Source organism: Convolutriloba macropyga, chromosome 4 (assembly GCF_964194025.1).
Source record: "Convolutriloba macropyga chromosome 4, txConMacr16.3, whole genome shotgun sequence".
Taxonomy (NCBI): domain Eukaryota; kingdom Metazoa; phylum Xenacoelomorpha; order Acoela; family Convolutidae; genus Convolutriloba; species Convolutriloba macropyga.
The window spans coordinates 71,332,849-71,360,044 of NC_134471.1; the positions used below are offsets into that span (position 1 = coordinate 71,332,849).

Here is a 27,196-nt window from a genome sequence, read left to right on the forward strand (position 1 = left end):
AGCTAAAGTCTGGTCATTAACGAGCTAAATTCTGATCACTAACGAGCTAAAGTCTGACCATTAACGAGCTAATTTCTGATATTCAACGAGCTAAAGTCTGATTATTAACGAGCTAAAGTCTGATCATTAACGATCTAAATTCCGACCATTAACGAGCTAAATTCTGATCTTTAACGCGCTAAAGTCTGATCATTAACGAGCTAAATTCTGATTTTCAACAAGCTAAAGTCTGATCATTAACGAGCTAAAGTTTGATCATTGACGATCTAAATTCTGACCATTAACGAGCTAAATTCTGATCATTAATGAGCTAAAGTCTGATCAATAACGAGCTAAATTCTGACCATTGACGAGCTAAATTCTGATCGTTAACGAGCTAAGTTCTGATCATTAACGAGCTAAAGTCTGATCATTAACGAGCTAAATTCTGACCATTAACGAGCTAAATTCTGATCATTAACGAGCTAAAGTCTGATCATTAACGAGCTAATTTCTGATATTCAACGAGCTAAAGTCTGATCATTAACGAGCTAAAGTCTGATCATTAACTATCTAAATTTCGCCCATTAACAAGCTAAATTCTGATCTTTAACGAGCTAAAGTCTGAGCATTAACGAGCTAAAGTCTGAGCATTAACGAGCTAAATTGTGACCATTAACGAGCTAATTTCTGACCATTAACGAGCTAAATTCTGATCATTAACGAGCTAAAGTCTGATCATTAACAAGCTAAAGTCTGATCATTAACGAGCTAAATTCTGACCATTAACGAGCTAAATTCTGATCATTAACGAGCTAAAGTCTGATCATTAACAAGCTAAATACTGATATTCAACAAAACAAAGTCTGATCATTAACGAGCTAAAGTCTGATCATTAACGATCTAAATTCTGACCATTAACGAGCTAAACTCTGATCATTAATGAGCTAAAGTCTGATCATTAACGACCTAAATTCTGATATTTAACGAGCTAAATTCTGACCATTAACGAGCTAAAGTCTGATTATTAACGAGCTAAATTCTGACCATTAACGAGCTAAATTCTGATCATTAACAAGCTAAAGTCTGATCATTAACGAGCTAAATTCTGATATTTAACGAGCTAAATTCTGATCATTAACGAGCTAAAGTCTGATCATTAACAAGCTAAATTCTGATATTCAACAAAATAAAGTCTGATCATTAACGAGCTAAAGTCTGATCATTAACGATCTAAATTCTGACCATTAACGAGCTAAACTCTGATCATTAATGAGCTAAAGTCTGATCATTAACGACCTAAATTCTGATATTTAACGAGCTAAATTCTGACCATTAACGAGCTAAAGTCTGATTATTAACGAGCTAAATTCTGACCATTAACGAGCTAAATTCTGATCATTAACGAGCTAAAGTCTGATCATTAACGAGCTAAATTCTGATATTTAACGAGCTAATTCTGACCATTAACGAGCTAAAGTCTGATCATTAACGAGCTAAATTCTGACCATTAACAAGCTAAATTCTGATCATTACCGAGCTAAAGTCTGATCATTAACAAGCTAAATTCTGATATTTAACGAGCTAAATTCTGACCATTAACGAGCTAAATTCTGATCATTAACGAGCTAAAGTCTGAGCATAAATGAGCTAAAGTCTGAGCATTAGCGGGCTAAATTCTGACCATTAACGAGCTAAATTCTGATCATTAACGAGCTAAAGTCTGATCATTAACGAGCTAATTTCTGATATTCAACAAGCTAAAGTCTGATCATTAACGAGCTTAAGTCTGATCATTAACGATCTAAATTCCGACCATTAACGAGCTAATTTCTGATCATTAACGATCTAAATTCTGACCATTAACGAGCTAAATTGTGACCAATAACGAGCTGATTTCTGACCATTAACGAGCTAAATTCTGATCATTAACGATCTAAATTCTGACCATTAACGAGCTAAATTCTGATCATTAATGAGCTAAAGTCTGATCATTAACGAGCTAAATTCTGACCATTGACAAGCTAAATTCTGATCGTTAACAAGCTAAATTCTGATCATTGACGAGCTAAAGTCTGATCATTAACAAGCTAAATTCTGATATTTAACGAGCTAAATTCTGAACATTAACGAGCTAAATTCTGATCATTAACGAGCTAAAGTCTGAGCATTAGCGGGCTAAATTCTGACCATTGACAAGCTAAATTCTGATTGTTAACAAGCTAAATTCTGACCATTAACGAGCTAAAGTCTGATCATTAACGAGCTAAATTTTGATATTTAACGAGCTAAAATCTGACCATTAACGAGCTAAATTCTGATCATTAACGAGCTAAAGTCTGAGCATAAATGAGCTAAAGTCTGAGCATTAGCGGGCTAAATTCTGACCATTAACGAGATAAATTCTGATCGTTAACGAGCTAAAGTCTGATCATTAACGAGCTAATTTCTGATATTCAACAAGCTAAAGTCTGATCATTAACGAGCTAAAGTCTGATCATTAACGATCTAAATTCCGACCATTAACGAGCTAATTTCTGATCATTAACGATCTAAATTCTGACCATTAACGAGCTAAATTGTGACCATTAACGAGCTGATTTCTGACCATTAACGAGCTAAAATCTGATCATTAACGATCTAAATTCTGACCATTAACGAGCTAAATTCTGATCATTAATGAGCTAAAGTCTGATCATTAACGAGCTAAATTCTGACCATTGACAAGCTAAATTCTGATCGTTAAAAAGCTAAATTCTGATCATTGACGAGCTAAAGTCTGATCATTAACGAGCTAAATTCTGATATTTAACGAGCTAAATTCTGACCATTACAAGCTAAAGTCTGATCATTAACGAGCTAAATTCTGACCATTAACGAGCTAAATTCTGATCATTGACGAGCTAAAGTCTGATCATTAACGAGCTAAATTCTGATATTTAACGAGCTAAACTCTGACCATTACTGAGCTAAAGTCTGATCATTAACGAGCTAAATTCTGATATTTAACGAGCTAAATTCTGACCATTAACGAGCAAAATTCTGATCATTAACGAGCTAAAGTTTGAGCATAAATGAGCTAAAGTCTGAGCATTAGCGGGCTAAATTCTGACCATTAACGAGCTAAATTCTGATCATTAACGAGCTAAAGTCTGATCATTAACGAGCTAATTTCTGATATTCAACAAGCTAAAGTCTTATCATTAACGAGCTAAAGTCTGATCATTAACGATCTAAATTTCGACCATTAACGAGCTAATTTCTGATCATTAACGATCTAAATTCTGACCATTAACGAGCTAAATTGTGACCATTAACGAGCTGATTTCTGACCATTAACGAGCTAAATTCTGATCATTAACGATCTAAATTCTGACCATTAACGAGCTAAATTCTGATCATTAATGAGCTAAAGTCTGATCATTAACGAACTAAATTCTGACCATTGACAAGCTAAATTCTGATCGTTAACAAGCTAAATTCTGATCATTGACGAGCTAAAGTCTGATCATTAACGAGCTAAATTCTGACCATTAACGAGCTAAATTCTGATCATTAACGAGCTAAAGTCTGATCATTAACGAGCTAATTTCTGATATTCAACGAGCTAAAGTCTGATCATCAACGAGCTAAAGTCTGATCATTAACGATCTAAATTCCGACCATTAACGAGCTAAATTCTGATCATTAACGAGCTAAAGTCTGAGCATTAACGAGCTAAAGTCTGAGCAATAACGAGCTAAATTGTGACCATTAACGAGCTATTTTCTGACAATTAACGAGCTAAATTCTGATCATTAACGAGCTAAAGTCTGATCATTAACGAGCTAAAGTCTGATCATTAACGAGCTAAATTCTGACCATTAACGAGCTAAATTCTGATCATTAACGAGCTAAAGTCTGATCATTAACGAGCTAAATTCTGATATTCAACAAGCTAAAGTCTGATCATTAACGAGCTAAAATCTGATCATTAACGATCTAAATTCTGACCATTAACGAGCTAAATTCTGATCATTAATGAGCTAAAGTCTGATCATTAACGAGCTAAAATCTGACCACTGAAGAGCTAAATTCTGATCTTTAATGAGCTAAAGTCTGATCATTAACGAGCTAAATTCTGACCATTGAAGAGCTAAATTCTGATCATTAACGAGCTAAAGTCTGATCATTAACGAGCTAAATTCTGACCATTAACGAGCTAAATTCTGATCATTAACGAGCTAAAGTCTGATCATTAACGATCTAAATTCTGACCATTAACGAGCTAAATTCTGATCATTAACGAGCTAAAGTCTGAGCATTAACGAGCTAAAGTCTGAGCATTAACGAGCTAAATTCTGACCATTAACGAGCTAAATTCTGATATTTAACGATCTAAAATCTGATCATTAACGAGCTAAATTCTTATCATTAACAAGCAAAAGAATGAAATAGGTTGAATACTGTCGGAAAAAATCTACAGTTGAACTAACGAACAACTTTTTGAGATTTTCCAGTATGTTTTGGGTGTGTTCCCCTCCTACTTCTCTCAACAGGGCTGGGGACCGGCTACAGCAGAGTTACAAACAAACAACTATAGGAGATTTTGAGAAGAGCGTTAGGTAAAAAAATCAAACTCAAACTCTATCTCCAATAAAAACAAAGCATAACAAATCGCTAAATGACTATAAATGACTAAAATGGCTAAATGACTATAATAATATATATTGTACTACGTGTTTTTCACTCTCAACAGACCCCAGACAGTTGGTTTTTGTGTTACTTCATACCTGATAATGATTCAAAATGAATTCACTCACAGAAAAATTCACCATTTCTATGTACTGAACTGTGACTAAATCTTCAAAGATGACGTTACTTTTCAAAAACCGTCAAAAATTGTTATAGGATTAAAATTTTGTGTTTACTTCTTACGCTTAAGTATGCAATAATCATCAAGTCACGCTGCAAAAAGAAATGACTTTATTTATTATCATTATAATTTTTATTATTATCAATATTATTATTCTTATGTAACAACCCAACTGTTTTTTTGATTCTTACAAAAAATATATCAGTCATCAATTGTCAATTTTTCATCTTAATTTACAAGTCCCAGAGAAGACTTTGGTTCTTAAAGTTGCTTCAAAATTAAAAACTAAGTCTATAACCAGACTTTGGAATTCTTTCTTACTGAAAAAATTATAAACGAGCACAAATTTTTAAACGCGGTAAAAACGAGCAAAAAGTTTTAAAACGAGGTAAAAACGAGCACAATTTCTAAAAACGAGCTAAAGTCTGTTCATGGCTGAATATGGTCTGGATGGGTCTGATCATGGCAAAAATAAAAACGAGTCAAAAACGAGGACGTATGAAAAACGAGCTAAAATCTGATCATAGCAGATTATCGTCTGGATGGGTCTGATCATGATCGATTTTGGTCTGGATGGGTCTGATCATTAACGCACACCTCGACCTGTGTATGCATCGGAGTTTTTATACCATTTAGAAGTCCACACACTAAGACAGGTTTCACTCGTGATAATAGCCAATGGTAGACTTTTACAAAAATTGATTGATTGTCCTTACATAAAATATTAATTTGTGTTTATCATATTTTTCCAGATCAGAGGTGAGATGGGTTTTGGAGTGCTTTGCTATATATGTTGTGCAGCCTTGTGTTCCTATGTTCAAATTAAAATGAGTTTTCACAATACCAAATACTTTAAAAAAGTTACAGATCTTTTCCTTGAAGAAAGGTATAATGTAAGCTACTATTGTATGTAGCTGTACTTTTTTACACTGATGTAATACTAAAGTTTTGTTATAACCACGCATAATTTTGTGACAGAAAAAAGCAACTGATTTGACTTTTATTCCTTGAAAACTATAATGTCTGAGCGTTTAGCTTTTTGAGAATCTACAATTTACAACTTTTCGGATCCTTTTCTTTTTCATCTTTCTGACGAGTAATTTTCAGATTCCAATTGTTCATAAAAGAAAAAGCTCTACCAAAGCGATTATAAATTTCAATTAATGGTTGATAAAAAAACTTCCAGAGAGCTAATCAGGCTGAGCTAAGAAATCTTGTAAACTTTTGTATAAATATGGAAATAAATTCATCAAATTCTATCTATGTTGCTAGTTTCTTGTCACACCTTTCCAGTTAAATCAATTAAGTGGGGAAAGATACTCTTTTTTTACATTTGTTTAAATCACAGTTGGTTTGTTGATGGAACCTTTTCTTTTTTCCTCACTTTTGCATATCCCAGATAATTTAACGTCTTCTTTGTTTTCTTGATGGGCAAAAATTTCATATTTTAAAAGAGCTGTTTTTTGCAAAGACATATGAAGAGGACTGATATAAAATAACATTTAATCGCAGATCACAAAACGTGAAAGTTAGACATCAATTTTGATAATGAAGAAACCTAAAAAAAATTATGACAAGGGTTCAGGAGATTTTGATGCAAAACAATGTACAAAAAAAAACAAAGAACGAAATTGATGCGGCAAAAACTCCGGAGCTCTCGAGGTACTGGAATCCGACCTGCTGCTACTATTTGAAAGATTTACACATTGGTTCAAAAATACGGAAACACATTACGAGCGTCTACCGGTATCAAATTTTGCGAGTAAACTTACTCATTTTTTAAAACCAGATATCACATTTGCTATAATAATACACAATGTGTGTGAAACATACTTTTGCATTTCTCGGACGAGAAGCCGATGCCTTATATGGTAAATCCCCTCATTGTTTTCACTTTTAAGTTGGAAGCTCTTATGTGGATGGAAACTGCTTTTCACCGCAAAGTTTTTCCACTACGTTCCGCAAAGAATTGTGCGGCAGTAATCTTAAAACATTAAAAAACTTGAGCGGCAAAAGGATTAAAAGGGTTAAAGTTTTGTGAAAAGCCCTTGCAGCCCAAAATAACTACTTTTCTCATTTATTTGATCCTACTTTTCATTTTATGTCTCCTAATTGCGTTGTGGAAACCACTTTTACCAAAAATTAAGCGATTTCCGTTTTGAACGGAACGCGGCACCTGAAAGCGCCAGCGACCGTCTTTGGAAGTACATTTCCTTTCGGTTCCGGTAGACGCTCCTAGTGCAGAAAATGCTATGAAGAAACGTAATGGGTACTTCAATTTGTTATTACCAGAATGACTTTTTTGTTTCCGAGACAAGAAAATTTGGACCAGGTGAATTGTTGTAATCCTTGTTTTTTTTTCAGAAGTTATTGGAAAACCTGAATTAATAATGGTTTTTGCTGTTAGAAAGATATCTTTTTACCACCGTTTCCAGTAGCTCCTATCTCGTGTGTAAACAATGCACGATTAAATTGCAGGACTTGGTAAGCGATCTTTTGAAATCATCTAAAACTCCGGATTTTTTTCACAAGGAGGTCAGCTTTGACTTCTGGATCAAACCTTCTACTTTCAACAAAGAAGAAGACTGTGAATAAACTATCAAGGCAATAGATATGAGATAGCATCAAATAGAAAACCTTATCATCCGCTGAGTAATTTTGAATAATGTTTTTCAAAAATTCTAGTTCACATCTTTTTTTTCTTCGACAAACTATATGATAGGTAATTTTCCTCGATGAAATTGCTGAAAGTTTATTTGCTTCTTTTCGACAAATGTCAGCCAAACAGATTCATAATAAAGGCAAATTGATAAGGACAATGATTATTAATTAAATACTCAACATTCAAGCTATGCAAAAAATTTTAGCAATAACTGAGTAGTTGCATGAACAAAAATGACAAGGACATGAAAAAACCCCTTGTGGTGATCTATGTTGTTCATCAGCTGATTTTTGCCTTGTGTGAATTCAAAAATGACCGTTCTTTATTGATCGGCCTTGGGAAGGCAGATTTTGATTCTCTGCACCCGGCAAATTTATCTTTTTATTCTGATTGTGAAACTGTAATAGGAAAATTACTAATTTTTGAATTTAAATGCTCCAAATTAATTATAAATTATTGAAAATTGTCAATAAAGTAGAAAAAAATCTACAGTTGAAATTGAAGAATTTGCCATATTAAATGATTGCAAAATTCTTGCGCTGTTTTTCAATTATTTTAACGATATAGAACTTAATGCCGAAACTTTTACTATATTTTATCCAACTACCATCATCGAATCCTTTTCTTTTGTTGTAACTCTATTTCAAATTTTTTCTTTCTTCTTCTTCTTGACATTTTTGAAACAAAAAAAATATATTTGAAATCATTCTTCTAAAAAGAGACACTTGGGCACTGATCATCTGATCTTATTGTGTCCGAGCCGGTGAATTTTGTCATACTGCTTTATATTGTTTTGTTTTTGAGTCACTGTTATAAATGTATTGACAAGGATAAGAAAATATTATATCATAATCATTAATATTAAAACAACCAATGTTGCAGGAGGGCATCTTGTCACGAATTACACAAAGTTCAAGTCCTTTGCCCGAGTGCTTGTGAATCCATGGAAAAATAGATGGGACCAGTAAGTGTGCAAATTGTTTTACCAATTTGACTCAGAATCTCCCTGTCGGATTAAAATTCTCGTGTTTTTCCACCAATGAAGTGGCATTTTAAAATTGCATTGGATGGTTCCCGTTCTTATTTGGGCATAAATATTTCCCTAGTTCCCATGAGCTTTAAATTTTAGAGTGAGTAATTTGAAGCATGAAAAATGTTATATTAACACAAAGATACTGACTCTACACAGAAATGATTACCCTGAAAATCATTTCAATAAAATTTAGTTGTTCCATGATCTAGGTTTCTATGATCAATCCAGCATCGCAGATTTTTTTTAGAGGAATACATCAAGAATTGGAAAATCTAAATTTGAAAAATCTCAGATTTTGCTTTAAAAAAGTCACATTCCTGTGGCGGATTCTGTTGAAAATGTCGCAAGCACTTTAAGTTTGTTTCCCTGTTTCTTCCAGGTCTGGGAAAAATTTATGGGAGCTAGATTATAAAAGTTTTTGAGAGCTCCAGATTTGTTTTGGCGTTGTTTTGAAGCTCTGTATGTCCTATAAATCCTTTTGAATTTTTTTTGCAATTATCCATCTTGAAAAAGGATCTAAGTCATCTAAGCCCTTGGTTCCTGAATAAATTGAATAAACTTTTCAAAAGCTTGAGATTGTATAGAAACTAACAATCAAGCATAGGCAGATATAGCCAGAAAAATGCGGGAAAGTTGTACCTCAACGTTCAATACGATAAACAGACACAGAACAAAATATCAACTTTATTCTAATTTGGATTACGGTTTGGATTAACTTATTCTCTATATTGAAGACCAGTGGGCTGAATTAAATTGATAATCAGAGCTCAATTGCTCTATTCTGTTAACCTAACGCAAACTCTTATCCCATAGGTTCAATTAGGTGATCAATTTGTTCGTTTTACCTGTTTGATCATCATTTTGTCTCTACAATGCAAATAATCTTTAAGTCAATATTAACCATACTGTAGAAGATAAAAATTATGGCGAGTAGTAATTCGAAATCCTTGCGTAAACACACGAGTCCTGTAATTTGAAAAAGCAGGTTCAAACGAACTGAAATACAAAGCAAGCCAGAATTTTTAATACAATGGGCAGATTTCAACAAAAAGAAAACCTAACCAACAGTTTCATTGTAAAAAAGTCAATAAGATTGAACAAAGTACTTGATTCCCGTTACAAAAAGAGTCGCATAGAAAAGTTTTTATGTCTTCTCTGTGATATTAATGAATTTTTAGTTTGTTTTTGCACTGAACAGCATGAAAAATCACTTCGACCAATTTTTGGAATTGCAAAACTTAGTTAATCATCATTTTGTTATTCAAAGAAGACTTTCAACATGTGGTTATGCAAGATAAACTTTTTTAAGCGTTTTTCAAGTAGTTTTCAGTTGTTTTCATGTCTTTCACATCATCACCACCCAGTTCTGCGCGTGCAAGCCCTGGACTTGTCAGTAGAACGTGTACAAACCAGCACTCAAACTCCTTGAACCGCTTTAGTCGACAACAGAAGAAGACACGCTTCATCCAGAACATGAATACGTTGCACCGAAACGGCTGAAAAACCCGGGCAGACGTCTCTACAAGGCCAATCAACATCTACATGACCCTTCAGTCATCCAAGTGATCCACAAATTAAACAAGGCACCTAAAAAGAAATGAAGGCGCAACCAGAAATTGACTCGACATTAACAAATACAGAAACATAAGACATGAGAGCATGAAAATATGCTAAGTTCACGCGTTGTTAAAATAGTGTGTGATATACATGATAAATAGATTGTACAATATCTACCAAATTGTTGCCGTTCACAATTTTAGGATGATAATTTGAGACTTTCAACTCCATTTTCTTTTGCCTCCAACTATAAAGTCACTAAATCAAAAAAGTTCACTCAACACACTTTTATTAACTTTAGTAATTGCCTTCTCTTGTAATCTCCTCTTGAATTTAGTTGCTCATAAAAACCTCTTTTTTTGAATTAGGAAAATCTGTTGGTGATATTGCGTCAGCTTTGCTAGCTAAACTCAGAATTTAGAACTGTAACAGACTTCCACATAAGCTTTAAAAATTGCAATCTCAAGCTGAGCATTGAAGAGTAGAATCGCACCGCGAATCCAATCTGCCAACTCTAACCAACAATCATTACTCAAATACGTATCTAACGGACCGAGGTATCACATGCCGCAGTCAGCAACTAAGGAACGCGCTCTACTTGGTATAGAACCGTTCTGGGAATGACCTATTCTTAGAACCACCACTAAGATGGGAAAGATGGAGGATCATTGTAATATTGGCATTACTATCAAAAGAGGGTGTCTCAATCAACAAATTACAAAAAACTCCCCCTGTTGCGGCTGCTCAAGAATCTCAGCGGAACCGATATATCACAGCCTGGTTCTCGAGTTTTACGCCAGCCTGGTTCTTCACAGGGTTCGATTGACTAACAATCTCGCAGAAATAATTAGTCGCTCGTACGTTTTAAAGGACTGTAACTTTAATTTTGCTTGATTGAAGTTTAGAAAATCCTTAGTGATAGTCTAAATTCAACCTCGTGCTGAAGTTTTTAAGGCTTCAGTCAGTAGCTAGTATTGTGGTTAACTTCTTGTAAAGTAAGCTCAACTAACTTAAAACTCGCAAGATCTTAAGATCTAGCAAAACTTACCAAAAAAGACTAAAGTTGTTAAAGAATCTGAATTTAGACAATCTGAGAGCCAACTGCTCTTGGTAACAGTTTCTAATGGTTCTAAATACAATTCGGTTTCACTATTCCAACAATTGGGTTAAAGTAAATAATCAAATATTTATCATTTATACCATCATCGCTACTGGCTTCAGATTGGTTAATCAAGAGAATGATTTAGATAATTGTTTACATAGTAAATGTCAAATTACTGCAATATCTACTTTTGTTGACATAAACACGGATGGTTATTACGTGGCTCTAAATGCCTCGAATGTACGCTGTTTGACATTTAATGATCATCTAAAGAATCTTTAAATAAACAACTTACGAAATTTAACAGTAAATAACAAAATATCGAAAAAGCCAAATTTTCACTATATAAGTGCAAATAGCCACACTTGTGGGTCTGATGCAAAAACGCTCGTCAATTCCATGAGTAGTTTAGAGGTAACCATAAACGAGCGCCATAACCTCGGGTTGCTCGGGTTTTGCCTTCCAAAAATCGGGGGGTGTACAGATTTTCTGTCCCAACTTGTAAAAATTTTCAGTTTTGACCATTTTTGAGTTTTGACGAATTTCAACTTTTTTCAGTTTCGTACGTTATTTCTTACCGTCTGATGGCTTTTGTAGCTGATTTGAAGTGGCGCCAACATCGGCGGCCCTGTTTGCGATCTCTGAAACACCGTCGTAGAATACTGGCGCTAACTTCACGACCTGCCGGTTTAGCTCTCCATGTGCCATTTTGACTCTTGCTAATCTCACAACTCCGTCGTTGCCAGTGAAGAACTCAATGATTCGCCCCAGTTTGTATTCACAGCTTTTCACAGGGTCATCTACTAGCCAAACTAACTCGCCTTCTTTCAGTATTCGCACATGTTCTTTTGACCACTTCGATCTCTGGTTCCATTGTGGAAGATATTTGCGAGTCCATCATTTCCAGATCATGTCGGCATATGCTTGAGTCGTTTTGAATGATTTCCTCAGGTCGTGATAGCGTTCACTGGATGGCATGAATGGTGCATTTGCGTTCTCTCGTCCTAGCAAGAAATTATTTGGCGTGAGTGCCGTCAAATCTTCAGGGTCGTCACTTACTGCTGTCAGAGGTCTTGCGTTGAGTGTTTGTTCCACAAGACACAATGTTGTGCTGAGTACCTCGTCGGTGAAGCTTCGGTTGTCCAAGATTTCAATCATGACCTTCTTGCTACTTTGAACCAGTCTTTCCCTGATTCCACCAAAGTGAGGAGCTCCGGGAGGATTGAATTTCCAAACAACATTTTTCTGTGCTAAGTCACTCTCAATCTTAGCTTTGTCCCACTCATTCATGAATGCTTTCAACTAATTGGCTGCTCCAACGAAGTTTGTTCCGTTGTCGCTGATGATGGTGTTCGGGTAGCCACGTCGTGCAATGAATCTTGTCACTGCAGCTAGACATGACTCGGTGTCCAATGACTGTGCAACTTCGATGTGTACTGCTCTGGTTGTCAGGCAAGTGAAGTGGCAGCACCATCTCTTCAAGGTACATCGTAGGAAATTCACTTCAAACGGTCCGAAGTAGTCGACTCCGGTATGAGTGAATGGGAACTCCATCAAGCCGTTCTCGAGCTAGCTGCCATCGGTGGGTGAATTGGATTGGCTTTCCTGTGTCTGCATTTAATACTTCTCGACTTGATTTTTTTAACGCATTTCTCAATCCAATGATCCAGTATTCTTGTTGAATCATGTTTCTCACGCCTTCTGTGCCCTCATGTAGGTTGTCACGATGTCGTAGAATACTGGCTCTAACTTCACGACTGGCCGGTTTAGCTCTCCATGTGCCATTTTGACTCTTGCTAATCTCACAACTCCGTCATTGCCAGTGAAGAACTCAATGATTCGCCCCAGTTTGTATTCACAGCGTTTTACAGGGTCATCTACTAGCCAAACTAACTCGCCTTCTTTCAGTATTCGCACATGTTCTTTTGACAACTTCGATCTCTGGTTCCATTGTGGAAGATATTTGCGAGTCCATCTTTTCCAGATCATGTCGGCATATGCTTGAGCCGTTTTGAATGATTTCCTCAGGTCGTGATAGCGTTCACTGGATGGCATGAATGGTGCATTTGCGTTCTCTCGTCCTAGCAAGAAATTATTTGGCGTGAGTGCCGTCAAATCTTCAGGGTCGTCACTTACTGCTGTCAGAGGTCTTGCGTTGAGTGTTTGTTCCACAAGACACATTGTTTTGCTGAGTACCTCGTCGGTGAAGCTTCGGTTGTCCAAGATTTCAATCATGACCTTTTTGCTACTTTGAACCAGTCTTTCCCTCATTCCACCAAAGTGAGGAGCTCCGGGAGGATTGAATTTCCAAACAACCTTTTTCTGTGCTAAGTCACTCTCAATCTTAGCTTTGTCCCACTCATTCATGAATGCTTTCAACCAATTGGCTGCTCCAACGAAGTTTGTTCCGTTGTCGCTGATGATGGTGTTTGGGTAGCCACGTCGTGCAATGAATCTTGTCACTGCAGCTAGACATGACTCGGTGTCCAATGACTGTGCAACTTCGATGTGTACTGCTCTGGTTGTCAGGCAAGTGAAGTGGCAGCACCATCTTTTCAAGGTACGTCGTAGGAAATTCACTTCAAACGGTCCGAAGTAGTCGACTCCGGTATGAGTGAATGGGAACTCCATCAAGCCGTTCTCGAGCTAGCTGACATCGGTGGGTGAATTGGATTGGCTTTCCTGTGTCTGCATTTGATACTTCTCGACTTGACTTTGTTAATGCATTTCTCAATCCAATGATCCAGTATTCTTGTTGAATCGTGTTTATCACGCATTCTGTGCCCTCATGTAGGTTGTCAGGATGTGCTTTCTCCAACCGAAGTTGTACAACAGGAAGTTTCGCGGTTAACAATAGTCGATGTTTTGCATTGTAATCACGTTTTGAATGCTTCAGTCGGCCTTTCACTCTAATTTTTCCATCTTCCTCTATGAAGGGTGACAGTTTGGCAGTGATTAACGTTTTTGGAGATTTCTTTGCTGTTTGCTATCGACTTCGAATCATTCGGGAAGCTTTCGTTTTGAACAAATCGAAACAGTAATTGTTCTGCCTGATGGATTTCGTCCGCTTTGAGGGTACCCCTCTGCTTCGTCTTGAACCTCATGCATTTTGAAAAAGCAGGTTCAAACGAACTGAAATACAAAGCAAGCCAGAATTTTTAATACAATGGGCAGATTTCAACAAAAAGAAAACCTAACCAACAGTTTCATTGTAAAAAAGTCATTAAGATTGAACAAAGTACTTGATTCCCGTTACAAAAAGAGTCGCATAGAAAAATTTTTAAGTCTTCTCTGTGATATTAATGAATTTTTAGTTTGTTTTTGCACTGAAAAGCATGAAAAATCACTTCGACCATTTTTTGGAATTGCAAAACTTAGTTAATCATCATTTGGTTATTCAAAGAAGACTTTCAACATGTGGTTATGCAAGATAAACTTTTTTAAGCGTTTTTCAAGTAGTTTTCAGTTGTTTTCATGTCTTTCACATCATCACCACCCAGTTCTGCGCGTGCAAGCCCTGGACTTGTGAGTAGAACGTGTACAAACCAGCACTCAAACTCCTTGAACCGCTTTAGTCGACAACAGAAGAAGACACGCTTCATCCAGAACATGAATACGTTGCACCGAAACGGCTGAAAAACCCGGGCAGACGTCTCTACAAGGCCAATCAACATCTACATGACCCTTCAGTCATCCAAGTGATCCACAAATTAAACAAGGCACCTAAAAAGAAATGAAGGCGCAACCAGAAATTGACTCGACATTAACAAATACAGAAACATAAGACATGAGAGCATGAAAATATGCTAAGTTCACGCGTTGTTAAAATAGTGTGTGATATACATGATTATTAGATTGTACAATATCTACCAAATTGTTGCCGTTCACAATTTTAGGATGATAATTTGAGACTTTCAACTCCATTTTTTTTGCCTCCAACTATAAAGTCACTAAATCAAAAAAGTTCACTCAACACACTTTTATTAACTTTAGTAATTGCCTTCTCTTATAATCTCCTCTTGAATTTAGTTGCTCATAAAAACCTCTTGTTTTGAATTAGGAAAATCTGTTGGTGATATTGCGTCAGCTTTGCTAGCTAAACTCAGAATTTAGAACTGTAACAGACTTCCACATAAACTTTAAAAATTGCAATCTCAAGCTGAGCATTGAAGAGTAGAATCGCACCGCGAATCCAATCTGCCAACTCTAACCAACAATCATTACTCAAATACGTATCTAACGGACCGAGGTATCAGATGCCGCAGTCAGCAACTAAGGAACGCGCTCTACTTGGTATAGAACCGTTCTGGGAATGACCTATTTTTAGAACCACCACTAAGATGGGAAAGATGGAGGATCATTGTAATATTGGCATTACTATCAAAAGAGGGTGTCTCAATCAACAAATTACGAAAAACTCCCCCTGTTGCGGCTGCTCAAGAATCTCAGCGGAATCGATATATCACAGCCTGGTTCTCGAGTTTTACGCCAGCCTGGTTCTTCACAGGGTTCGATTGACTAACAATCTCGCAGAAATAATTAGTCGCTCGTACATTTTAAAGGACTGTAACTTTAATTTTGCTTGATTGAAGTTTAGAAAATCCTTAGTGATAGTCTAAATTCAACCTCGTGCTGAAGTTTTTAAGGCTTCAGTCAGTAGCTAGTATTGTTGTTAACTTCTCGTAAAGTAAGCTCAACGAACTTACAACTCGCAAGACCTTAAGATCTAGCAAAACTTACCAAAAAAGACTAAAGTTGTTAAAGAATCTGAATTTAGTCAATCTGAGAGCCAACTGCTCTTGGTAACAGTTTCTAATGGTTCTAAATACAATTCGATTTCACTATTCCAACAATTGGGTTAAAGTAAATAATCAAATATTTATCATTTATACCATCATCGCTACTGGCTTCAGATTGGTTAATCAAGAGAGTGATTTAGATAATTGTTTACATAGTAAATGTCAAATTACTGCAATATCTACTTTTGTTGACATAAACACGGATGGTTATTACGTGGCTCTAAATGCCTCGAATGTACGCTGTTTGACCTTTAATGATCATCTAAAGAATCTTTAAATGAACAACTTACGAAATTTAACAGTAAATAACAAAATATCGAAAAAAGCCAAATTTTCACTATATAAGTGCAAATAGCCACACTTGTGGGTCTGATGCAATAACGCTCGTCAATTCCATAAGTAGTTTAGAGGTAACCATAACCGAGCGCCATAACCTCGGTTTGCTCGGGTTTTGCCTTCCAAAAATCGGGGGGCGTACAGATTTTCTGTCCCAACTTGTAACAATTTTCAGTTTTGACCATTTTTGAGTTTTGACCAATTTGAACTTTTTTCAGTTTCGTACGTTATTTCTTACCGTCTGATGGCTTTTGTAGCTGATTTGAAGTGGCGCCAACATCGGCGGCCCTGTTTGCGATCTCTGAAACACCGTCGTAGAATACTGGCGCTAACTTCACGACCTGCCGGTTTAGCTCTCCATGTGCCATTTTGACTCTTGCTAATCTCACAACTCCGTCGTTGCCAGTGAAGAACTCAATGATTCGCCCCAGTTTGTATTCACAGCGTTTCACAGGGTCATCTACTAGCCAAACTAACTCGCCTTCTTTCAGTATTCGCACATGTTCTTTTGACCACTTCGATCTCTGGTTCCATTGTGGAAGATATTTGCGAGTCCATCTTTTCCAGATCATGTCGGTATATGCTTGAGCCGTTTTGAATGATTTCCTCAGGTCGTGAGAGCATTCACTGGATGGCATGAATGGTGCATTTGCGTTCTCTCGTCCTAGCAAGAAATGATTTGCCGTGAGTGCCGTCAAATCTTCAGGGTCGTCACTTACTGCTGTCAGAGGTCTTGCGTTGAGTGTTTGTTCCACAAGACACATTGTTGTGCTGAGTACCTCGTCAGTGAAGCTTCGGTTGTCCAAGATTTCAATCATGACCTTCTTGCTACTTTGAACCAGTCTTTCCCTGATTCCACCAAAGTGAGGAGCTCCGGGAGGATTGAAATTCCAAACAATCTTTTTCTGTGCTAAGTCACTCTCAATCTTAGCTTTGTCCCACTCATTCATGAATGCTTTCAACTAATTGGCTGCTCCAACGAAGTTTGTTCCGTTGTCGCTGATGATGGTGTTCGGGTAGCCACGTCGTGCAATGAATCTTGTCACTGCAGCTAGACATGACTCGGTGTCCAATGACTGTGCAACTTCGATGTGTACTGCTCTGGTTGTCAGGCAAGTGAAGTGGCAGCACCATCTTTTCAAGGTACATCGTAGGAAATTCACTTCAAACGGTCCGAAGTAGTCGACTCCGGTATGAGTGAATGCGAACTCCATCAAGCCGTTCTCGAGCTAGCTGCCATCGGTGGGTGAATTGGATTGGCTTTCCTGTGTCTGCATTTGATACTTCTCGACTTGATTTTTTTAATGCAGTTCTCAATCCAAGGATCCAGTATTCTTGTTGAATCATGTTTCTCACGCATTCTGTGCCCTCATGTAGGTTGTCACGATGTGCTTTCTCCAACAGAAGTTGTACAACAGGAAGTTTCGCGGTTAACAATAGTGGATGTTTTGCATTGTAATCACGTTTTGAATGCTTTAGTCGGCCTTTCACACTAATTTTTCCATCTTCCTCTATGAAGGGTGACAGTTTGGTAGTGATTAACGTTTTTGGAGATTTCTTTGCTGTTTGCTATCGACTTCGAAACATTCGGGAAGCTTTCGTTTTGAACAAATCGAAACAGTAATTGTTCTGCCTGATGGATTTCGTCCGCTTTGAGGGTACCCCTCTGCTTCGTCTTGAACCTCATGCAGTAGGCAATGAAGTTTCTAATTCGGTTGAAAGTACTGTATCGTCTCCAGTCAAATAGTTGTTCTTTTTCAGTTTCTGTTGCTACAGTACTCGTAACCTGCTCGGGTTCGAGTTCGTTCAATTGGCATCATGGCTTTGGCCAGTTATCTTCGCTCCCTTGTAGCCATGCCCCTTTAGCCATACGGAATCCTTGAGGCCTTCGATGGACATTCCTTGCGTTCCGATGTCGGCCGGGTTTTCGACACCTTTGACGTGTCTCTATTGATCCATCGATGAGTTTTCCAGTATTTCCGCTGCTCTGTTTGCAATGAACACTTGTTGTTTCTTATGCGCTGTTTGTAGCCACTGTAGCACTGTTGATGAGACGTCGGTCCAATGATAGATTTTTTCAATTCTGACATCTTGTTAATTGAGTATCTGCTTTCTAAGACGAACTCCGTAAACTGCCGCTTGGAGTTCTAACTTCGGTCTTGTCATATGTCTGATGGGTGCCACACGACATTTTGCTATCACATAAGTGAGTTTCAACGTTTCCTCGTCTTGCAGATATGCCACGAGGTACATCGCTTCTTCTGACGCGTCTGTGAAAATGTGAAGTCTGGGTTTTGAACATCCATTTTCGAAATAAAGTCGGCTCTTGAGGGGTTCTGACTGACTTTAGGAAATCGTCCATGTAGAATTTCCGCTGAACCGTTCTGACAAAGCTTTCGTCGTTGACTGCATTATCTTTCGCCACTTGGTGCACGGCCTAATTTGCACAAATCGGCGAGCTCTTCGCCCCAAAAACGTTGCGTGTATACTCATAGACTTCTATTCTCCGCTCTGGATCTTCTCTCCAAAGAAATCTTAAACATCGGCTGTCATCGTTTGGGACAGCAACTTGAAGAAACAATGCTTTTATGTCGGCTGGTAAAGCTATTTGGTGTTCTCGGAAGCGAAATATAATTCCGATCAAACTCTGCAGCAGGTCTGGCCCAGGTAGAAGTTTGTCGTTTAGGGCTACACCCTGATACTTTGCTGCTGCGTTGCATACCCTTCTGACTTTCTCAGGTTTGTGCGGGTTTATGACGGGATGATGTGGTAAATACCATTGCAGTTTGTTTTTTGTTTCATTCAGTTCCGTTTTATCAATTTTCCGAACGTATCCAGCATTGACATCTCTGTCAATGGTTTCTTGGTAGCGCTTCTTTAGCGTTTCATCTTTCTGCAGGCGCCATTCTAGGGACTTGAGTTGCCCCATTGCAGAGTAGAAGTTGTTCGGTAAGTTCACTTCGTCCTCTCGCCACAGAAGTCCTCTACTTCATATCTTTCAACGTTGAACAGCGTTGCTCGCTCCAACGTCTTGATTGCTCGTTGCTCTTCTTTTGAATGGCCATTGACATCGCAGATGGAAGCGTAGGACTCGATATCCCACCACTTACTCAATTGGTTTCCTATTTTGTCATCTGCAATTGATGTTGCTGTTGAGGCAAGAGCGGCTGCTTGCTTCGCTGGTATTCACTGCCCATGGTGCAGCTCTGTCTTCTGACTTCTTGAATTCAAAAGGGTGATGAATGTCGTAACAATCTTGTCCAAGAATCACTTGAACATCGTTTAGATTGTAGTTCTGATTTGTCAAGTTACTCAGATGTGGGTAACGGTCTTTCAATACTTGCAGCTCAACAATCTGGTCACCCAACTTCAGTTTCTCGTGCAAATAGAACTGCACTGTTGTCAACAGTCGAGGCTTCTCAAGCGCTGAAACGGCTATCGGCACTATTTCAGTCTTAACATCTTGTGAGCCATGGATCAATGCTACTGATAAGGACGCTTTCCGGCCTTGAAGTTGAAGTTTAGACACCAATGAATTGTCTTTAAATGAAATCTAGGATGCTGAATCTGAATCACACATTGCTAGTACATTTAGGCTTAAGTCTCTGTTTGTCAGCTTGATTCGTACCACTGGGAGTCCTCCTTGCGAGATATTAGTTTCTACTGCTCTTGTAGCATCTTGAAACATTATTTTTGGTATCCTTCTTCGGTAAGTCGTTGTGCAACAGTCTGTTGTGTCGCCTTCCACAGCTGGGTACACTACATGTCCTGCTGTCGCAGTCCTTCGACATGTGAACTGGTCTCAAACAATTGAAACACAGTCGGAAGTTCTGGATACGCTCTCGTCGTTCATTTACTTTCATTGTTTTGAACTTTTCACACGTCCAAATAGGACGTTGTCCCTCTTCGAAGGGACATTCAAAATTCTTGGGTTTGCTTGACTCTTCACTGTTTGAAGCAAAGGTACTCGTCTTCGGTTTATTACGGCTTTGAAAAATATTTCTGTCAAATGATGAGCTTGTTTGTGCTAACAAGTTCTCATGAATTACTGCTATGGAGGAAAGCCATTCTTTGAAAACAATCGGAGTGCCTCTCAGTAGTCGACGATCTTGCAGATACTGCAATCACTGTTCTCTCAGTTGCGGTAAAAGTTTTCTCGTTGTTGAACTTAGCCCTCCTTCTGATTCTAGGTCGGATGTGTATCGAAGTTGAGTCATGGTGTTCAAGACATTTGTAACCACATTTGCGAACATGACGATGCTCGTAGAATCGTCATGCCGAACTGGAGGATGAGTATGCATTTTCTTGAATTGAGCATTGACTATGACATCTGATCTGCCATACTTCTCACAGAGTATATACCAAGCATGATAGTATGATTGTGAGCTGAATCCCATTCCCGATACTGCTGATTTTGCTTGACCCACGAGACTTGTCTTAAGGTATTGCATCTTTTCCGTATCGCTGATTGGCTTTGGATGAACAACAACATCAGAAAATCAGAAAGACCTGACCACTCTGGCCACTCCATTGGATCCCCTGAAAACTCAGTCAGTTTTAATTTTGGCAAGCCACTGACACCATTGCTTGGTACTGGTAGGTAAATGACTTGGGGAGTGGTGTGATTCCTTATGCTCCTGTTTCTGCTCTAGGCAGACCTGTTTTGCAATTGATGTTGCTGTTGAGGCAAGAGCGGCTGCTTGCTTCGCTGGTAGCGGATTTCACTGTCCATGGTGCAGCTCTGTCTTCTGACTTCTTGAATTCAAAAGGGTGATGAATGTCGTAACAATCTTGTCCAAGAATCACTTGAACATTGTTTAGATTGTAGTTCTGATTTGGCAAGTTACTCAGATGTGGGTAACGGTCTTTCAATTCTTGCAGCTCAACAATCTGGTCACCCAACTTCAGTTTCTCGTGCACATAGAACTGCACTGTTGTCAACGGTCGAGGCTTCTCAAGCGCTGAAACGGCTATCGGCACTATTTCAGTCTTAACATCTTGTGAGCCATGGTTCCATGCTACTGATAAGGACGCTTTCCGGCCTTGAAGTTGAAGTTTAGACACCAATGAATTGTCATTAAATTAATTCTAGGATGCTGAATCTGAATCACACATTGCTAGTACATTTAGGCTTAAGTCTCTGTTTGTCAGCTTGATTCGTACCACTGGGAGTCCTCCTTGGGAGATGTTAGTTTCTACTGCTCTTGTAGCATCTTGAGACATTATTTTTGGTATCCTTCTTCGGTAAGTCGTTGTGCAACAGTCTGTTGTGTCGCCTTCCACAGCCGGGTACACTACATGTCCTGCTGTTGCAGTCCTTCGACATGTGAACTGGTCTCAAACAATTGAAACACAGTCGGAAGTTCTGGATACGCTCTCGTCGTTCATTTACTTTCATTGTTTTGAACTTTTCACACGTCCAAATAGGACGTTGTCCCTCTTCGAAGGGACATTCAAAATTCTTGGGTTTGCTTGACTCTTCACTGTTTGAAGCAAAGGTACTCGTCTTCGGTTTATTACGGCTTTGAAACTTATTTCTTTCAAATGATGAGCTTGTTTGTGCTAACAAGTTCTCATGAATTACTGCTTTGGAGGAAAGCCATTCCTTGAAAACAATCGGAGTGCCTCTCAGTAGTCGACGATCTTGCAGATACTGCAATCACTGTTCTCTCAGTTGCGGTAAAAGTTTTCTCGTTGTTGAACTTAGCCCTCCTTCTGATTCTAGGTCGGATGTGTATCGAAGTTGAGTCAAGGTGTTCAAGACATTTGTAACAAAATTTGCGAACATGACGATGCTCGTAGAATCGTCATGCCGAACTGGAGGATGAGTATGCATTTTCTTGAATTGAGCATTGACTATGACATCTGATCTGCCATACTTCTCACAGAGTATATACCAAGCATGATAGTATGATTGTGAGCTGAAGCCCATTCCCGATACTGCTGATTTTGCTTGACCCACGGGACTTGTCTTAAGGTATTGCATCTTTTCCGTATCGCTGATTGGCTTTGGATGAACAACAACATCAGAAAATCAGAAAGACCTGACCACTCTGGCCACTCCAGTGGATCCCCTGAAAACTCAGTCAGTTTTAATTTTGGCAAGCCACTGACACCATTGCTTGGTACTGGTAGGTAAATGACTTGGGGAGTGGTGTGATTCCTTATGCTCCTGTTTCTGCTCTAGGCAGACCTGGTTCGAGAGAGTTTTTAATGGGACTCTGACTCCTGTTTCTGTCTTGAACTGCTGACGTTCCCTGCTGATGAAACGTCGTCCATGCCAACGGCGGTGCTGGGTCCGTTACTCTAATTAGTTTACGGATTTCTGGTTTCCTGAGAATGCTCGGTTCTGTCAGTTGTGTTGAAAAAAAATCTTCGCACGGTTGGAACAGTGGGATAGTCTTCGGGTATGTGCTGAAACGTTTGTCAGCTCTGTCCTGTGTGACATTGGTTGGAGAGTCGATAACAACTTTTGGAGATAGTGCCCGTCTAGGGACAGACTGTTGAGCCACTGACTCTGGTCACACTGCCGTTTTTCTTGATTGCGTCTTGATCCAACGCTTTCTATCTCTGCCACTGATCCAGATGCCTCTGAGCTTCCATTGGTCAGGCCAAGTTTCAGACGTCTTTCTTCTTCGTCTTCCTCTGCTTTCTTTCTTTCGTTTTCAGAGGCTCGCTCATTCTGTCGAAGACGCAGTTCGCCTTCTTTTTGTTGCATCTTTATACTTAATTACTGTTCTTGTTGTTGCTGTTGTAAGCGTAACTCTTGTTCTCGCTGTTGTTGTTGTTGTTGTTGTTGTAAACGTAACTCTTCTTCTCGTTGTTGTTGTTGATGCCGTAAACGCAATTCTTCTCGCTGACGGCAAAGATCTATTTGCTCAAGCTCCCGCTCTAACTCCAACTGCCGCTCTCGCAGTCGTTGCTCTGTTTCTTTCTTAGCTCTTAGGTTTTCGAGCTCCATTTCTTCGATCTGTCGTCTACTTGGTTGTTTTCTGCTTCCTTGTGTAGCCGAATATCTGGTAGAAACTTCCACGTTCTTTTCAGCATTTTCTAGCATATTCCATTACCTGTTTCAATTACAGTTTCGTCGTTTGGGTTTTTTTTCACCAGCCGATGTAGATGACACTAACGATGTTTGGTTTCCACTCTGTGCGGTTTGCTGATGTTGTTTTAGTAGGTCTTGACAACAATTTTTATTGTTGCTTAAAGTTGTCAACCAATCCGTAGCAAACTTTGACGTCAATATCTGTATAATGGCTGCGTGACTTGAGTCTAGTTTTGTTACAAACTGTTCCAATTTACTGCACAAAGCTTGCTTGCGCGAGTTGTCTAAATTTTCTGATCCCCACTCCTCGCCCAAATTTGCTGTTTCTCTGTAAAACGATTCAGCTTTTTTCAACATTGTGTAGAGCCGCAAGGTATCTTTCCGACAGTCAAAGACTTCTGTGCGCAAAATTTTCAATGTCTCGGAGAAATGGCACTTCTTCAACTACCCATCGCAGAACTTTACTCTTTTCTTCTAAGATACGCTTGGTGTCGCTGTCGAAAATTTCGAAATACTTTGGTTTTAATAGTAACCTCTGCTGTTTTCTGTTCTCCTCAAGATCATCGTAAGTTTCGAGGAAATATTGATATGCTCTTTCTGCAGATACTGCTTTCATCTGAGCCAATTGACTTTTCACATCAGCAAGGTGTCCTTCAAACGTTTTGGGCAAATCAGCTTGCTCACTTTCTAGCTTCCTGAGTTGGCCTGACATCTTGAAGTCAGCCGTTTTCCAATGTCTATCGGGGCTCTTCCCAGACATAGTAAAGGTTTCGTTCTGGTTCACCAAATTGAAGAGAAGATTCGTTGCTGTTCGTGTTATTGTTGGTGTCCGGGTCGGCGGACCAAATGTTGCGGCTGCTCAAGAATCTTAGCGGATCCGATATATCCCAGCCTGGTTCTCGAGTTTTACACCGGCCTGGTTCTTCACAGGGTTCGATTGACTAACAATCTCAGCAGAAATAATTGGTCGCTCGGTCGTTTTAAAGGACTGTAACTTTAATTTTATTTGATTGAAGTTAAGAGAATCCTTAGTGATAGTCTATATTCAATCTCGTGCTGAAGTTTTTAAGGCCAGCAGCCAGTAGCTAGTACTGTTTTTAACTTCTCGTCAAGTAAGCTCAACTAACTTAAAACTCGCAAGATCTTAAGATCTAGCAAAACTTAGCAAAAAAGACTAAAGTTATTAAAAAATCAAAATTTAGTCTTTCTGAGAGCCAACTGCTCTTGGTCACAGTTTCTAATGGTTCTAAATACAATTCGGTTTCACTATTCTAACAATTGGGCTAAAGGAAATAATCAATTATTTATCATTTATACCATCATCGCTACTGGCCTCTGATTGGTTAATCAAGAGAATGATTTAGATCATTGTTTACATATTAAATGTAAAATTACTGCAATATTTACTTTTGTTGACATAAGCACGGATGGTTATTACGTGGCTCTAAATGCCTCGAACGTACGCTGTTTGAGCTTCAATGAAAGAAGCTTCATCTAAAGAATCTTTAAATAAACAACTTACGAAATTTAACAGTATAACAAAATATCGAAAAATGCCAATTTTTCACTATTTAAGCGCTAATAGCCATACTTGTGGGTCTGATGCAATATCGTTCGTCCGGTCCATGAGTAGTTTAGAGGTCACCCTAATCGAGTGCCAAACCCTCGGGTTGCTCGGGTTTTGCCTCCAAAAAATTGGGGGGTGTACACATTTTCGCTCCCAACTTGTAAAAACTTTCATTTTGACCATTCTTGAGTTTTGACGAATTTCAAGTTTTTTCAATTTCAAACGTTATTTCTTGCTGTCTGATGGCTTTTTTGGCTAATTTGAAGTGGCGCCTACACCCCCTGACAAAATCTCGCTTCCACTCGAGCCAATTGGCGAGGAAGATGCGGACAACAGCACGGCCCAGAGTGAACGAGGCCAACGAATACGGAACGAGCAACTGAAAAATCCGTCGCATAATAAATGCCAGAAGAAAGAAGCAGAAGAATATTCTGTGGCAATAGATCCTGGAGTTTTTGCGCTAGCGAAGTTGTTTTTATACCTCATTTTAGGCACGGAAGGCGGACAATTTTTTTGCGCTCAAGAACCAACAGTTCAAATTGATCAGATGTCTACAAAAGATCTGTGGGATACTCTCAACAATGTATTTAGAAATCATAGGAACATAATCTTTGATCGATACACTGTTTTCACCCAAAAACAACTCAAAGAAGAGCCGGTGGAAAAGTTGTACGGATGTTTTTGTGAATTTTCCCTAAATTGCGATCTGGGTAGTCATGAAGAGTTCATCATTCGAGATGCATTTATTGCTAATATGCAGGATAGAGAAATACCACAAGAATTGTTAAAAAAACAGGGATACCCAAAAAAGCACTCGAATTAGCAATAAACATCGAGATGGGCATCCAAAGCCAACTAAAAATATCGGGGACTTCGGCCTATGCAGTGGATTCCAGAAGTGGACAAAACCACTGCATTGCAAGATCTCAAACAATTCCTAACGATCAAATCGGGATAATTGGTGTGATCAATACCACAGTGAAATGTAACAATTGAATAGCCAAGGATGTCAATGTCACTGTTGCCGAAGACGGACACAGACCCATACTCGCCCGAGATCTGTTTCCACAACTAGTACTCTCTTTAACTCAATCAAAACAAAAACTCTACAAAAGATCTGTGGTATACACTCAACAATGTATTTAGAAATCATAGGAACATAACCTTTGATCGATAAACTGTTTTCACCCAAAAACAACTCAAAGAAGAGCCGGCGGAAAATTTGTACGGATGTTTTTGTGAATTTTCCCTAAATTGCGATCTGGGTAGTCATGAAGAGTTCATCGTACGAGATGTATTTATTGCTAATATGCAGGATGGAGAAATACAACAGGAATTGTTAAAAAAAACAGGGACAACCAAAAAAGCACTCGAATTAGCAATAAACATCGAGATGGGCATCCAAAACCAACTAAAAATATCGGGAACTTCGGCCTATGCATTGTCTAGTCATTTTTATTTGACATATTTTAACAGTATTCAAAAAAGCTGGAAAAATTCAGGAGCTGTCACCAACAATTTCAAATTTGCTCGAATTGCGGATATACTTGGTCGCCTAACCACCGTCAAATTGCCCAGCGCGGGGCGAAGCCTGCAAAAATTGTGGAATCGCGATTCACTTCGCAAAAATCTGTTGCAAACCGGAAAAAAAACCCAATAAAACAGAAGCCCAGAGTCAATAGCGTTGATGATGCATCATCAGAAGCTGCAATGGTTCGAACATCTTCCACTGTAGAGGAACAAGTGAACCAAGTTGATCCAATTTTAGGAAAGCCCAATATCTGTGATTCAAATTATGACTCTGATGACGACAATTTTGATGGCAACTGTGTAGCTGTTATCTCAGATAGTAATAGTCTGAGAGAATTAGAAGCGGTCAATACGCAAATTCTATTCGGAAACGTCGAAAACAAAAGCACTAGTGGATTCGGGAAGCGTTTGAACTTTTTTAAACAAAAATTTAGCAAACGCCGTAGCAATGAACAGCAAAGAGAGCTGTTGGACAAAACCATCGGCATTGCAAGATCTCAAACAATTCCTAACGATCTAATTGGAATAATTGGTGTGATCAATACCACAGTGAAATGTAACAATTGAATAGCCAAGGATGTCAATGTCACTGTTGCCGAAGACGGACAGAGACCCATACTCGCCCGAGATCTGTTTCCACAGCTAGGACTCTCTTTAACTCAATCAAAACAAAAACTTTACAAAAGATCTGTGGGATACTCTCAACAATGTATTTAGAAATCATAGTAACA

General features: G+C 38.5%; 1 protein-coding gene across 1 annotated transcript in view; it reads left to right on the top strand.

The window, feature by feature from the left end:
- Positions 1–8,382: 8,382 nt before the first annotated feature.
- Positions 8,383–27,196, top strand: part of LOC142338650 (uncharacterized) — a 385,398-nt gene continuing 366,584 nt past the window's right edge. Inside the window, exon 1 of the mRNA XM_075388497.1 lies at positions 8,383–8,460. The gene's annotated coding sequence lies outside the window, so the exon portion shown is untranslated. The remainder of the gene's footprint in view (positions 8,461–27,196) is intronic.